Below are 14,923 nucleotides of genomic sequence, written 5' to 3' on the forward strand. Positions count from 1 at the left end.
CCTCCCTCCCTCCCTCCATCCCCCCCCTTCCTTTCCTTCCTTCTGTAAGGAACGGATGGCATCTTGAAAACACCACCACCACCACAAAAAAAATAATAATAATAAAAAAAGAGCATTTCTTTTTGGGGGCCGCTTCTGGCTACTTCTTTCCTAAAAAATAGGGGAATTTCGACTTTTATTTTTTTTAAAAAATGTATTTATTTAATTTTTTTCCAAGCGAAAGCGTGTTGATCCTCGGCCCGCGACGGTGTTTCCTCCGATTTCTAAAGAATCCCCCCGTTGCTCGGGATTCTTTTAGTTTAATTCACAAAGCCGCGAAAAAAAAAAAAAAAAAGAAACAAAAAAAGAAACAAAGAAACAAAAAACAAAAAACAAAACCCAAAAAACCCCCCAAAACAAAAAGCATTTGGAGAAAGAAAACACATTTATAACTTTTGCACCGTCGCGCAAACTGCGCCTCCGAGAAGCTCGCGTTTAAGTCTTCGGATTTGATTTATTTTAGAATTTTTTTTTTATTTTATTTTTTGGCCTTGAGCGTCTTCCCAAATATTCTAAAAGTAAATAAATAATAATAATAATAAAGGCAAAGTTCCAGAGAGGGCAGCAGTGGTGGGAGAAAACAAAAAAAAACCAACCAGCCCCCAAAATTAACGGGGTGAAGAACATGCTGCAGCTGGAAAACATCCACCCCCCCAAAAAAAAATGCCCCTCGAAACACTGACAGGGTCTACTGCAGGGTGGGGGGGGGACACGACCAAGGGGTGGAGGGGACGGTGGCAGAGAGGGGGGCTGGAGGTGGGATGGAGACTCTGGTCATATGGAGAGGTGTGAATGAAGAGGTGTAGAGAAAGAGTGTTGTCAGAAAACAAAACAAAACAAAACAAAACAAAACAAAACAAAAAAACAACAAAAAACACAAACAAACAAAAAAACAACCAAAAAGCTATAGTTTACTTCTTTGCTTGTTGGAGGCGGAGGAAGTAGCAGTGGGGGGAAGAGCTGGAGCAGCTGCGACGATGAACTTCATGTTGGCTGGAATGGTCCCAGCATCTCTGAAAGGGAAAAAAAAAGTGTGAGAACACCTAAAATGAAAAGGTCCAAAGCGCTTTGGTCCAGCAGGGTCCAGATATTCTTCAAACAACCTAAAACGAAAATGTCCAAAGCGCTTTTGGTCCAACAGGGTCCAGATATTCAAGCTGGTGAGATGGGGACCCACCACCCGTGGTGGCCCGCTCTTCCTCCAAAAAAGGGGGTGGCAAAGCATTTGGAGAAAGAAAACACATTTATAACTTTTGCACCGTCGCGCAAACTGCGCCTCCGAGAAGCTCGCGTTTAAGTCTTCGGATTTGATTTATTTTAGAATTTTTTTTTTATTTTATTTTTTGGCCTTGAGCGTCTTCCCAAATATTCTAAAAGTAAATAAATAATAATAATAATAAAAAACCCAAAAAGCCCTTTCCCGCTGGTTTCCGCGGAGGCAGCGAGCGCTCGGGCCGCGGCAGCCCCCAGCAGTGGTGGGAGAAAACAAAAAAAAACCAACCAGCCCCCAAAATTAACGGGGTGAAGAACATGCTGCAGCTGGAAAACATCCGCCCCCCCAAAAAAAAATGCCCCTCGAAACACTGACAGGGTCTACTGCAGGGTGGGGGGGGGACACGACCAAGGGGTGGAGGGGACGGTGGCAGAGAGGGGGGCTGGAGGTGGGATGGAGACTCTGGTCATATGGAGAGGTGTGAATGAAGAGGTGTAGAGAAAGAGTGTTGTCAGAAAACAAAACAAAACAAAACAAAACAAAACAAAACAAAAAAACAACAAAAAACACAAACAAACAAAAAAACAACCAAAAAGCTATAGTTTACTTCTTTGCTTGTTGGAGGCGGAGGAAGTAGCAGTGGGGGGAAGAGCTGGAGCAGCTGCGACGATGAACTTCATGTTGGCTGGAATGGTCCCAGCATCTCTGAAAGGGAAAAAAAAAGTGTGAGAACACCTAAAATGAAAAGGTCCAAAGCGCTTTGGTCCAGCAGGGTCCAGATATTCTTCAAACAACCTAAAACGAAAATGTCCAAAGCGCTTTTGGTCCAACAGGGTCCAGATATTCAAGCTGGTGAGATGGGGACCCACCACCCGTGGTGGCCCGCTCTTCCTCCAAAAAAGGGGGTGGCTTTGGCCTTCCCAGAGCCCCGTCAGCCCTCCAGCAGCGGGCACGGATGCCAGGGTCTCCTTCTTGCCCTGTTTTAACCCTGGGAAGTCATCGTGACCGGGAGAGGGATCTGCCTACATCCCTACATCTATACCACTACACATCCCTACATCTGTACATCCCCACAGCTACACTACTACAGCAAGTCATTGCTCTATTTAGGAAACAAAATCTTTATTTAGGAAACAAAATACGTTCTGCCCTGCAAGCGAGCAGCTGGTTACTTTCTTAAAGTGATGGTATTATGAAGGTTTTTAGACACATTTTTGTTGCAGCAGCACTGTAAAGCCACTGATTTGTTTGCTCCCTTTCCCCCCCTCTATGTGGTGGACCGGAACCGAGCCAGGAAAAACCTAATGTTCTTCTGGCTGCTCATTCCAACTCTTCATCAAGATCTGATTACCAAAAAAAGGAAGACGGGGCATAAAAACGCTATAAAGATTTCAATATTATGTTGGTTTTTTTTTTTTTCCTGTCTTGCCCATAACTCACGCCGCAAATGCGTCCGTGACGGCGTTTCGCTCTTGCAGGAAAATTGTGATGTTGTTGCAAGATTCCTACAGCAGAGCTCCTGCCAGGGCTGATGAATAATCTCAGGTCCATACAGCTCTCCGGCACCAGCGTGCTCCCCTTCCCTTTCTGCTTCCTCAAAAAAACGCTTGGAGGTTCTGAAGAACAGTAAAAAGCTAATTAAAAATAGTTAATAGGTTAATCAGACCCCATCTTATATTTATCTAATGCAGAGCTCTGATTCTTTAGTGGTGTAGCGCGGAGGCATTACCGCCAGCCAAGAGAATGAATCAGACATTTAATGGAGATGTGGAAACGGAAATTTCTTGTAAGACGACAAAAGCGCAAGCCAATAATACACTAAAAATATAATAAAGTTATCATTAAAATTCCGCGCATGAGATGCCATCCTCTGTGTGTCCTCTCTTGCTGGGCAATAATAAACTCAGGCAAAGCTGGCCGGAAAGTGTTTTTTTTTTTTTTTTGAGCCAGGCCTTTGGATCTGTCCCACCTGCTTTTTTAGCCTTCCTGTCCCAGGGTGTCTGCCTGCAGATCTTGATGAAGAGTTGGAATGAGCAGCCAGAAGAACATTAGGCTTTTCCTGGCTCGGTTCTGGTCCACCACGTAGGGGGGGGAAAGGCAGCAAACGAATCGGTGGCTTTACAGTGCTGCTGCAACAAAAAGGTGTCTGAAAACCTTCATAATACCATCACTTTAAGAAAGTAACCGGCTGCTCGCTTGCAGGGCAGAACGTATTTTGTTTCCTAAATAAAGATTTTGTTTCCTAAATAAAGCAATGACTTGCTGTAGTAGTGTAGCTGTGGGGATGTACAGATGTAGGGATGTCTAGTGGTATAGATGTAGGGATGTAGGCAGATCCCTCTCCCGGTCACGATGACTTCCCAGGGTTAAAACTGGGCAAGATGGAGACCCTGGCATCCGTGCCCGCTGCTGGAGGGCTGACGGGGCTCTGGGAAGGCCAAAGCCACCCCCTTTTTGGAGGAAGAGCGGGCCACCACGGGTGGTGGGTCCCCGTCTCACCAGCTTGAAGAATATCTGGACCCTGCTAGACCAAAAGCGCTTTGGACCTTTTCATTTTAGGTTGTTTGAAGAATATCTGGACCCTGCTGGACCAAAGCGCTTTGGACCTTTTCATTTTAGGTGTTCTCACACTTTTTTTTTCCCTTTCAGAGATGCTGGGACCATTCCAGCCAACGCGAATTTCATCGTCGTGGCTGCTCCAGGTCTTCCCCCCACCTCTACTTCCTACGGGCAGCACTTTGTGGGCAGCCCCCACTGGGGACCCCTTAAGTTTCCTTTTTGGAGCACCAAGGAGGGTGAAACGCTGCCAGCTCCAGCTGGAGGGGTGTGCTGGAGATGGCAACCTAGGACTGACACCGCTTTTCCTTACTGGTCTGGTCTGGTCTGACCAGGCAGGACTGGTTTCTGTGGGTAACAGCCCCCCAACTCTTTCCAGCTGGTGGTGGTGGATGCTGTGAGCTCTTGGCTTCCCCCCTGATGGGGTGGGGGGTGGGGGGGGCTTCTAATCATTTCTGAGGACACCCTGAGTGTCACTTGGCTGCTCTAACGCTGTGGTCCTCACCTCCCGGCCGAATTTCTGTTGCCATTTACACTCAAGTGTGTCCAGAAGCCGAGGCTGTAAAGAGGGGTGGAAACAGGGACCTCGTCCTTGCCTTTTTTAAAGCAGCTGGAAGGACAAAGGAGGGTGTTGCGGGCTCCTGCTCACACCCACCTCCCTCGCCGTTTCAATATTTCTTCTTGCTTTTATTAAATGAGATAGATGATCAAGCGTTTTCCGTGTCTGAGGTAAGGCAAAAATATTTTTCTCCCTTCTTGGAGCACTGGAAATATTTGCTGCCGGCGCAGAGCAGCGCTCTGATTTGTGATCCTCGGTCCAGCCCGACCCCTGCTGGGGGAAAAACCAGGAGCAGAGGATTACGAGTGTCCACCTCTCCGGCATCCGCAGGTCCACCAGAGACCATTCCTGGTTGCAGCCCCTGTTCCCAACCCCTCTCCCACCCCCAGGCCCGTGCCCTCACCACACACTCCCTGCCCCACAGCATGAGCCTGAGCTGAAGTTTCTCCAGCTTACATCAACCCAGGACTCCCCACCACCTCCGTCGCTACTCTACGGTGTGGAAGTAACATCCATCCATTTAATGTGGCTGCAGGTGCACCCAGCACTCCGTTGGCACTCTGAAGCCCTGCTAGAAGTAGCTGTGTCGCGTTACCAATTAGCAGGTCTTCATTTATCCTAACTAATGAGCACACCACAGGCTTTTCAACGTTGCCGTGTTTGTCTGTTCCTGTGTGTGGGGCTACCAAGAGCTGTAGCCGGCACAGATGTGCTCGTGTGGTGATATAGAGGTCACAGAATCACATGGGGTTGGAAGGGACCTCTGGAGATCATCCAGTCCAACCCCCTGCCAAAGCAGGGCCACCCAGAGCAGGTTGCACAGGAATGTGTCCAGGTGGGTTTGAATGTCTCCAGAGCAGGAGACTCCACCACCTCCCTGGGCAGCCTCTGCCAGGGCTCTGCCACCCTCACCCCAAAGAAGTTCCTCCTCATCTTTAGGTGGAACTTCTTACATTCAAGTTTGCGCCCATTTCCCCTTGTCCTGTCCCTGGGCACCACTGAAAAAAGACCAGCTCCATCCTCCTGACACCCTCCCTTGAAGTATTTAGAAGCAACCTGTTCCAGTGTCTCACCACCCTCACAGCAAAGAATTTCTTCCTAAGATCTAATCTAAATCTCTCCTCTTCCAGTTTGAAGCCATTACCCCTCATCCTATCACTACATGCCCTTGCAAAACGTCTTTCTTGTAGGCACCCTTCAGGTACTGGAAGGCTGTTATGAGGTCTCCCCGGAGCCTTCTCTTCTCCAGGCTGAACAACCCCAGCTCTCTCAGCCTGTCCTCACAGCAGAGGTGCTCCAGCCCTCTGAGCATCTTCGTGGCCCTCCGCTGGACCCGTTCCAACAGGTCCATGTCCTTCCTGTGCTGAGGACTCCAGAGCTGGATGCAGTGCTCCAGGTGGGGTCTCATGAGTGCCAGTGCTCCTTGCCCCTGCTGTCACACATCTGGCCTATGACATGTACATGACATGACTGCGAATAGCAGGATTCTAAAATAGTTCCCTTGCCCGTGTGTGATCAGCCACACGTGTCCAGTCCTCACGGGGGGTCTCCAAGCTCACCTGGAAATGGAACAGGCCACTCAAAGGCAATTAACACTGCAGGCTGAGGTGGCCAGAGGCAGCAGCAGTCCCCAGTTCTGCTGTTCCCGTTTCCAGTGGACAAAAGGGCCATCCCTACTGCAGGGACAGCAGTCCTTTGCAAGCACATGGCTAAAGGGGATTACCTTGTCTGCCCTGGGGAGGCCCCATCTGGAGCACTGGGACCAGTTCTGGGCTCCCCAGTTCCAGAAGGACAGGGAACTGCTGGAGAGGGGACAGCAGAGGCTACAGAGATGATGAGGGGCCTGGAGCATCTCCCTTACGAGGAGAGGCTGAGGGACTTGGGTCTTTTGAGTCTGGAGAAGAGAAGGCTGAGGGGGGATCTGATCAAGGCTTAGAAATACTTCAAGGGAGGGTGTCAGGAGGATGGGGCCGGTCTTTTTTCAGTGGTGCCCAGGGACAGGACAAGGGGAAATGGGCGCAAACTTGAATGTAAGAAGTTCCACCTAAAGATGAGGAGGAACTTCTTTGGGGTGAGGGTGGCAGAGCCCTGGCAGAGGCTGCCCAGGGAGCTGGTGGAGTCTCCTGCTCTGGAGACATTCAAACCCACCTGGACACGTTCCTGTGGGACCTGCTCTGGGTGGCCCTGCTTTGGCAGGGGGTTGGACTGGATGATCTCCAGAGGTCCCTTCCACCCCCATACCATTCTGTGACTCTGGGATTCTGTTGGGTGTGTGTCCAGGCACTCACCTGGCATTCACGGGAGCGCTGTCGTGATGTGGATAACCAGTTTGCTGTAAGGCTGAAGCTAATGTCTGGCTTTACTTTGCTTTCACATTAACAGCAAAAAAATTTATGGAAATTTAACTGGCATAGGTGGAGCTTTTATATAGTTTCTTTCACTCCATGAGACAAATATATGTAGAGTAAGCCATCGCTGGCTATCGATCTTTAAGCAGCCCCCCCCCCCCCCCCCCGAGAGAGCTTTGCTTAGAAATTGTTGGCACGGGGTGGTCCAGAGTCAGGGAACTGAAAATCGTTAAATTGATGATCTAAATGGGTACGGGAGGGAGAAAGCGGCGGCGGTAGTTATCATTATGTGCATATTTTTATGACTTTTTAGAAAATCATATTTCAGCATTTTTCCGTCGCATCAAAAGCTGACAGGGCTGCATTGATTGATTTGCAGATTGAGACGGAACGAGACGGAAGGTTGCTCAGGGATAGGAGGAAGCCTCGGTTGCCCGGCGCTCAAGCCGTTGGCCAACTCGATGCTTGCTCCGGCAGCTCCACCTAGCGAGGAGCTCTCTCCTTGGTCAACCCTTCTGGCTCTTCCCCGGGGCTGGAAACCACAACGCTGTGTCCGCAGGGCAAAGCAGATCCTCCCCATCCTCCCCAGTCCTGGTCCCACCAACCCAGTCCAGGGGTCAAGCGGAGGAGGCAAGCTCTCCTCCAGCCCCACAGCAGCGAGGATCACCTCAAGAACCTGAGTCTCCTGGCCCAGCCTTCCCGAGGAGCAAGGGCTGGAAGGGAAGGCTTCTTAGAGAAGGGCATGAGGAATGAGGTGGAAGCGTGATGGTGAGGGGTCTGGAGAACAAGTCCTACGAGGAGAGCCTGAGGGAACTGGGCATGTTGAGTTTGGAGAAGAGGAGGCTGAGGGGAGACCTCCTTGCCCTCTCCAGCTCCCTGACAGGAGGGTGGAGAGAGGTGGGGCTTGGCCTCTTCTCCCAAAGGAATCATGAGAGGAGCAGAGGAAATGGTCTGAAGTTGGGGCAGGGGAGGTTTAGATGAGATCTTAGGAAGAATGACTTTGCTGAGAGGGTGGTCAGGCACTGGAAGGGCCTGCCCAGGGAGGTAGTGGAGTCACCATCCCTGGAGGGATTTCAGAAAGGTGTAGATGTGGCACTTCAGGGCATGTTCTAGTGCCTGAGATTGTTGGGTTGTGTCTGTTTGTAGTTTTTGTTTGTTTGTTTTGGCTTGGTTTGGTTTTGTGGTTGGACTCGATGATCTCAAAGGTCCCTTCCAACCATGAAGATTCTGTGATTCTGTAATACTTTCAGCCCATCTCTTACAGCCTGCTGAAAAAAAAAACACCTCAACTGGCCTACAGGGGTTTTATCTCAGTAATGAACTTTATCTGAACTGCCACCCCTGAGGTCTTTGCTCGTGGATTGCTGTGACATGCTCAGGTCCCACCGAGCTTCCCTTGCTCCAAGCCTCACTGCTCCTTGAACCCAGGTGGGCTCAGCAAGGCCCTGCTGCCTTGGCCATGCTGGTCCTGGCCTGGTGTAAACCGGTGACAAGAGGACAAGCAGCTGGTTAGTCTCAGTGCCCAGGAAAATATCAGGGGGTGTCACTACGCACTGCCTGGGCCAGCCCCCCTGCCCCAACAGAGCAGCAGAGCAGACCCTGTACTCTAGAGGGAGAGGGTCCATCTCTTCTCCCAAGTCACAGGTGGTAGGACAAGAGGAAATGGCCACAGGTTGCGCCAGGGGAGGTTCAGATTGGCTAATAGGAAACATTTTTACATGGAAAGGGTTATGAAGCCTTGGAATGGGCTGCCCAGGGAAGGGGTTGAGGCACCATCCCTGGAGGTGTTTAAAAGATGGTTTGACATCGTGCTTAGAGACATGGTTTGGTGATGGGTTGTTGTGGTTTTGGTTTTTTGGTGGGGATTCTGTTTTTTTTTTTTGGGTTTTTTAGATCAGAATTAGGTTGGTGGTTGGACTAGATGATCTTAAAGGTCAGTTCCAACCTAGACGATCCTACAATTCTGTGATTCTATAAAAACTTCCCATGGCACAGGGGCCAGCTGCTTTCTTTTCTATTAGAACATAGTAAGGGAAGACAGAAACTTATTTATATAACCATGAAGGACATGATGCTTCTGCCTGCCCCGTGCCAGCAGAGGCCACTGTACCATAACTGAAGGGGCAAGAGCATCTCTTCCCGGATGGGCCCAGGGCTGTGGGCTGCACTACTCCTGTAGGTGTGCACCACTGCTTTCCTTGGGATCTGCTGGAGCAGAGCAGCCTGGCAGCACGTTGAGCAGCAGGATGGAGTTACTTCCCTCCCTCCCGTTGATGTGCTGCACCATCCAGCCCTGCAAACTCCAGGTCACCTTAGCAACCCCAACAACAGCATGGGGGTTTGTTATAGGGTTGGAAAGCTCTACAGAGGGATCTGGACAGGCTGGATCGATGGGCCAAGGCCAATGGGATGAGGTTCAACAAGGCCAAGTGCCGGGTCCTGCCCTTGGGTCCCACCAACCCCCTGCAGCGCTCCAGGCTGGGGGCAGAGTGGCTGGAGCTGCCTGGCAGAAAAGGACCTGGGGGTGTTGGTGGACACCGGCTGAACAGGAGCCAGCAGTGTGCCCAGGTGGCCAAGAAGGCCACCAGCATCCTGGCCTGTGTCAGGAGCAGCGTGGCCAGCAGGAGCAGGGCAGTGATGGTGCCTCTGTATTGGGCACTGGTGAGGCCTCACCTCGAGGGCTGGGTTCAGTTCTGGGCCCCTCACCACAAGAAGGACATTGAGGGGCTGGAGCGTGTCCAGAGGAGAGCCACCAAGCTGGGGAGGGGTCTGGAGAACAAGTCCTACGAGGAGAGGCTGAGGGAAGTGGGCATGTTGAGTTTGGAGAAGAGGAGGTGAGGGGAGACCTCCTTGCCCTCTCCAACTCCCTGAAAGGAGGGTGGAGAGAGGTGGGGGTTGGCCTCTTCTCCCAAGGGAATCATGAGAGGAGCAGAGGAAATGGTCTGAAGTTGGGGCAGGGGAGGTTTAGATGAGATCTTGGGAAGAATGACTTTGCTGAGAGGGTGGTCAGGCCCTGGAAGGGCCTGCCCAGGGAGGTGGTGGAGTCACCATCCCTGGAGGTATTGAAGAAAGGTGTAGATGTGGCACTTCAGGGCATGCTCTAGTGCCTGAGATTGTTGGTTTGTATCTGTGGGTGGGTGTGATGGATTTTTTTTTGTGGTTAGACTCGGTGATCTCAGAGGTCCCTTCTAACCATGAAGATTCTGTGATTCTATAAGGGTTGCAAGCGCTATGCCATTGAGAGCTGGGCGGCACCTCCAGAGGCCTATGGGGATGTGGTGGCTTCTGCCAGGCTCAACCCCGTCCTCCAGAGAAGAGGACAAAGTGCTTCGTGCCAACAGAGGCGGCAGGCCCGCAGCCGCTCAGGGCTGCCAACCTGTCCCTGCGGCCAAAGGGAAGGGCAAGATGGCTGGACCCACTCTCTAGAGGTGTGATGGGGAAGGCAAGGAAGATGCTGCGGAGCCTGGGAGAAGCCTGGAGAAGAGGAGGCTCCGGGGAGACCTAATAGCAGCCTTCCAGTCCCTGAAGGGAGCCTACAGGAAGGCTGGGGAGAGCCTGTTTAGAAAGGCCTGCAGTGACAGGACGAGGGGCAATGGCTTCAAGCTGGGGGGGAACAGATTTAGATTGGAGATGAGGAGAGGGTTCTTCACTGTGAGGGTGGTGGAGCACTGGAACAGGTTGCCCAGGGAGGTGGTTGAGGCCCCTTCCCTGGAGATATTCAAGGAGAGGCTCGATGAGGCCCTGGGCAACCTGGTCTGGTTGGGGGTGTCCCTGCTGACTGTGGGGAGGTCGGACTAGATGGCCTTTGGAGGTCCCTTCCGGCCTGGACAATTCTGTGATTCTATGATTCTATGCTGAGGGAAGCAGAAAGACCAATAGTCAGATTTTTCTGTAATAAGCCAAATACTTAGGAGAGCAGGGTCGCTCAGGCTTTTGTTTTTCCCTTGTGCTTGCCTCTCTTTAGAGAAGCACAGGAGATGTAGACCTCTAAAAAGCCTGCAGCCAGAAGGGCTGTTTTCCTGCTGTGAGAGCTTGAATCCAACTTCCCACCTCAGTTTGCAATAGCGTTGCCGAGGACTCCTGGGATGAAGCACACTGCCATTTCTTGCCCCGCAGAGGAAACTAGCATTTTTCTACAGGTTTCTCAGTCACTTCTACTGGCTCCTGCTCCTAGTCACATATATCTGTCCTAACTTCTTATCTGTCATAACCAGCGGTGTCGAGAGGAGTCACGTTCTGCAGCGTGTATGAACCTCTCGTGGTACAGGGCAGCAGGGAATGCTTGGCTGCAGTAAGATACACGGGGTTTTTGCATCTTCTACCTCCAGGCATGTTCATAGAATCATCGAATCATAGAATTGCCCAGGCTGCAAGGGACCTCCAAAGGCCATCTAGTCCGACCCCCCCGCAGTCAGCAGGGACACCCCCAACCAGACCAGGTTGCCCAGGGCCTCATCGAGCCTCTCCTTGAATATCGCCAGGGATGGGGCCTCAACCACCTCCCTGGGCAACCTGTTCCAGTGCTCCACCACCCTCACAGTGAAGAACCCTCTCCTCATCTCCAATCTAAATCTGTTCCCCTCCAGCTTGAAGCCATTGTCCTGTCACTGCAGGCCTTTCTAAACAGGTTCTCCCCAGCCTTCCTGTAGGCTCCCTTCAGGTACTGGAAGGCTGCTATTAGGTCTCCCCAGAGCCTCCTCTTCTCCAGGCTGAACAACCCCAGCTCCCTCAGCCTGTCCTCGTAGCAGAGGTGCTCCATCCCCCTGATCATCCTTGTGGCCCTCCTCTGGACCCTCTCCATCAGGTCCATGTCCTTCTTATATTGAGGGCTCCAGACCTGCACACAATACTCCAGGTAAGGACTCACCAGAGCAGAGTAAAGTGGCAGAATCACCTCTCTGGACCTGCATGTTCTTGATGCTTTGCTATTTCGAAATAATGTCTTCCAGTATTTAGCTCTGGTTAGCTGTCAGGGTGGCATGAAGGATGCTGTTCAGAAAGCCCCTCCGTCGGTAGAGCAGCTGGCCGACAGTGAGTCATCTTGTACTGGCCAACAGGGAATTTCTTTAGTCTGCAATTGCATGAAAAATAAACAAAAACTGGATCAAGGGGTGAGAGACCCTGAAGATATGGTTCTTGACTTCTTTATCTTGGCTTTGCACTGCAGACATCAAGTAAGCAGGCAGCCATCTGGCACAACGGGAGAAGCAGTGGAAAGCTGCTTGCTGTGGTTGCTCTCCATTCCCATTTCGGCTCTCACTCTTCTGGCAGTACCTCACTGAGGACCAGCCAGTTTGGTCAGAGCCCCAGGGGGAGCTAAAAGTGCTCAGCAGCAGAACCTGTGCCTCTTTTGGGGCAACCAGCACCTGACCCTTCTGGTGTTGCAGGTCACTCCTTCACTATGCTCTCAGTGTGAGGCAGGCAGCCAGCTGAAGTGTTTTGGGGGACAGGCCCATTTAGCACAAAGCACATCTCTCTAGAAAAAGCTGTTTGTTCGGGAACAAGTGCTTTTCCAGTAAATCTGGCACCTCCAGGTAAGAAAAAAAGAGGCATAAGAGGAACTTGCTGACGGCTGCCCCGATGTGTGCGGGTGATTTGAGGAGGAGAGAAGCCAGATCAGGAACAGAAGTCCCTGTGGCATACATCCAGGAGTCACTAGTCAAGATTTGTTGAGGGGTTTTCAATCCTGAAAACTTGAAAAAGAGAAGAGGCCTTGAGTTTCTGTCTTTTGTAGCTCATGTTTTTCTTGGCTCTTTTTAGCCGAGGAGAAGACACTTCTCTCAACGCATACGCCCCTAGGAAAGAGCTCAGGGTCTTGTGCAACACACTTCCAGTCCACAGGGTTTGGAGAAGGAGAAGAGGAGAAGGAGAAGGAGAAGAGGAGGCTGAGGGGAGCCCTTATTGCTCTCTACAACTCCCTGAAAGGAGGGTGTAGAGAGGTGGGGGTCGGTCTCTTCTCTCAAGTCCCAGGCGACAGGACGAGAGGAAATGGCCTCAAGTTGCGCCAGGGGAGGTTCAGGCTGGATATTAGGAAAAAATTTTTCACTGAAAGGGTTCTCAGCCATTGGAATGGGCTGCCCAGGGAGGTGGTTGAGGCCCCATCCCTGGAGGTGTTCAAAAGACGGGTTGATGTAGTGCTGGGAGGTCTGGTTTAGTGATGATGCTCCTTGTTTGTTGTGTGGGTGTCTATTTTTGTCAGTTGGGTTGACGGTTGGACAAGATGATCTTTAAGGTCCCTTCCAACCTAGAAGATTCTGTGATTCTGTGATTCTGTGAGAAAGATGGCAAAGATGCCGAAGCTATAATCAATTAGTGATTTCTAGTGTATTTTTATGGCTATACCACTGGACGATGATAGCTCTCAGAGAATTCACCTAAGTGCATGTATATAGGAGCACCTTTGTAAAGTACAAGATGTACTTCAATCTGAAGACCATCGCAACAAAATGGCACCAAACCAGGACTTTCCTGCTCGTGACTGTAATACTTGGCTTAATTGCATCCTGCCAACTGCTCGCCGCTGATGAAATACAGTCCGAGTGTGCCATAATGCTCTGCCGGCCCCTTGAGATAAGACAGTAAGATGGTATTGCTGGCAAAACAGAGCGATATTTCATAAACTGCTAAAAATCAATGGTGACATGCCTGCTTATATCTTAGATGAACTTTTCTCGTGAACTGGAAAGTAATAGGGTGGGTAATGCTAGTTTCGACAAAAATAAAATGGCGTAAAACTTCTTGAAAGGGGAGTAAGATGGAGGGGAGAGAATCCAGTGCCAGAAAGCAAGAGATAAGCACAAGCTGTGCTCCGTGCACCACAAATGGAGTATACAGTAAATACTTCACCTGAAAGCGTTACTCTGACCTGAGAAAGGGAGAAGACGTTGCTGAAACTGCAGAACAGATTTTTGCCTCAGTGTAAGAAGATGGAAAAACACCCACTGTTGGGACTGGGGCCTGGCATGTAGGGGAGCACATGTCTGCTGCAACAGGATGAAATGGGGGTTGCTCAAAGTGGGGTAAGAAAGCCCCTTCCCCGAGAGCCCAGATGTCAGAGAGCTTTGTGGACTGCTCAGCTACATGGAAAGAACTAGAATGACCTGAGACTAAAGAGGGAAAACAAAGTTTGGGCATGAGCACGCTCCCCCCGAGATCGAGGTGCTGGAGCGGGTGCAGAGGAGGGCAACGAAGCTGGTGAAGGGCCTGGAGAAGAAATCATATGAGGAGCAGTTGAAGGAGCTGGGGTGGTTTAGTTTGAGGAAGAGGATGATGAGGGGAGATCTCATCACTTTATACAACTACTTGAAAGGACACTGTAGAGAGGTTGGGGCTGGTCTCTTCTCCCAGGTAAGTAATGACAGAACAAGAGGGAACGGCTTCAAGCTCCAACAGGGTAGGTTTAGACTGAACATTAGGAAGGAATTTTTCACAGAGAGAGTGGTCGGGCATTGGAACAGGCTGCCCAGGGAGGGGGTGGAGTCACCATCCCTGGATGTGTTTAAGAGTCATTTAGATGTGGTGTTGGGGGATATGATGTAGGGGAGAACTTTGTAGAGTAGGGTAGATGGTTGGACTCGATGATCCCAAGGGTGTCTTCCAACCTAGACGATTCTATGATTCTATGCAGAAGGGATTATCTCTTGCAGATGAAGACAACTGGCTGTGAGTCACAGCCACTTGTGGTGTTAAGGCTGATGCCAACCATATATATATGTTAACATAAATGGTCTCCACCTCCAGTGAAACCAGTGGGCACAATGAAACTTGCTTGGCCACGTTTCCTGTCAAGGAGGCTTTTTCCCAACAGAGTGGTGGGGCCTGTGTAGGAGGCAATAGCTCTCCTCTTCCTCCCTCCTGCCCTGCCTGCTGCAGGCTGTGGGCTACAGTTCCCGACCTTGTCCTGTGAGGAACCAGGTGTCCCAGCACCCCCTGAGTCTCCACCAGGCTGGTACCACTCTGAAGGTACCGGTGAGCTGCCCAGCAGCAGCTCCAGCTGTGGGGTCACCCAAAGTGACCATTGTGTATCTAGTGAGGCATTTTTAAAAGCATCTTATAAAACTTTACAGAGAGTGGTTTGCTCTTCAGTTCTGCCCAAAACAGAGAGTAAAGTAACTTATCAAGAGACTTTAGCCTAAATTCAGTGCAGAACAGATGATTGTGTCGGTGCTATGTTTAGTAGGACCTGTCTAGAACGGAACTAGCTCCTCT

Source organism: Calidris pugnax, unplaced genomic scaffold (assembly GCF_001431845.1).
Source record: "Calidris pugnax isolate Ruff unplaced genomic scaffold, ASM143184v1 scaffold42, whole genome shotgun sequence".
In the NCBI taxonomy this organism is placed as follows: domain Eukaryota; kingdom Metazoa; phylum Chordata; class Aves; order Charadriiformes; family Scolopacidae; genus Calidris; species Calidris pugnax.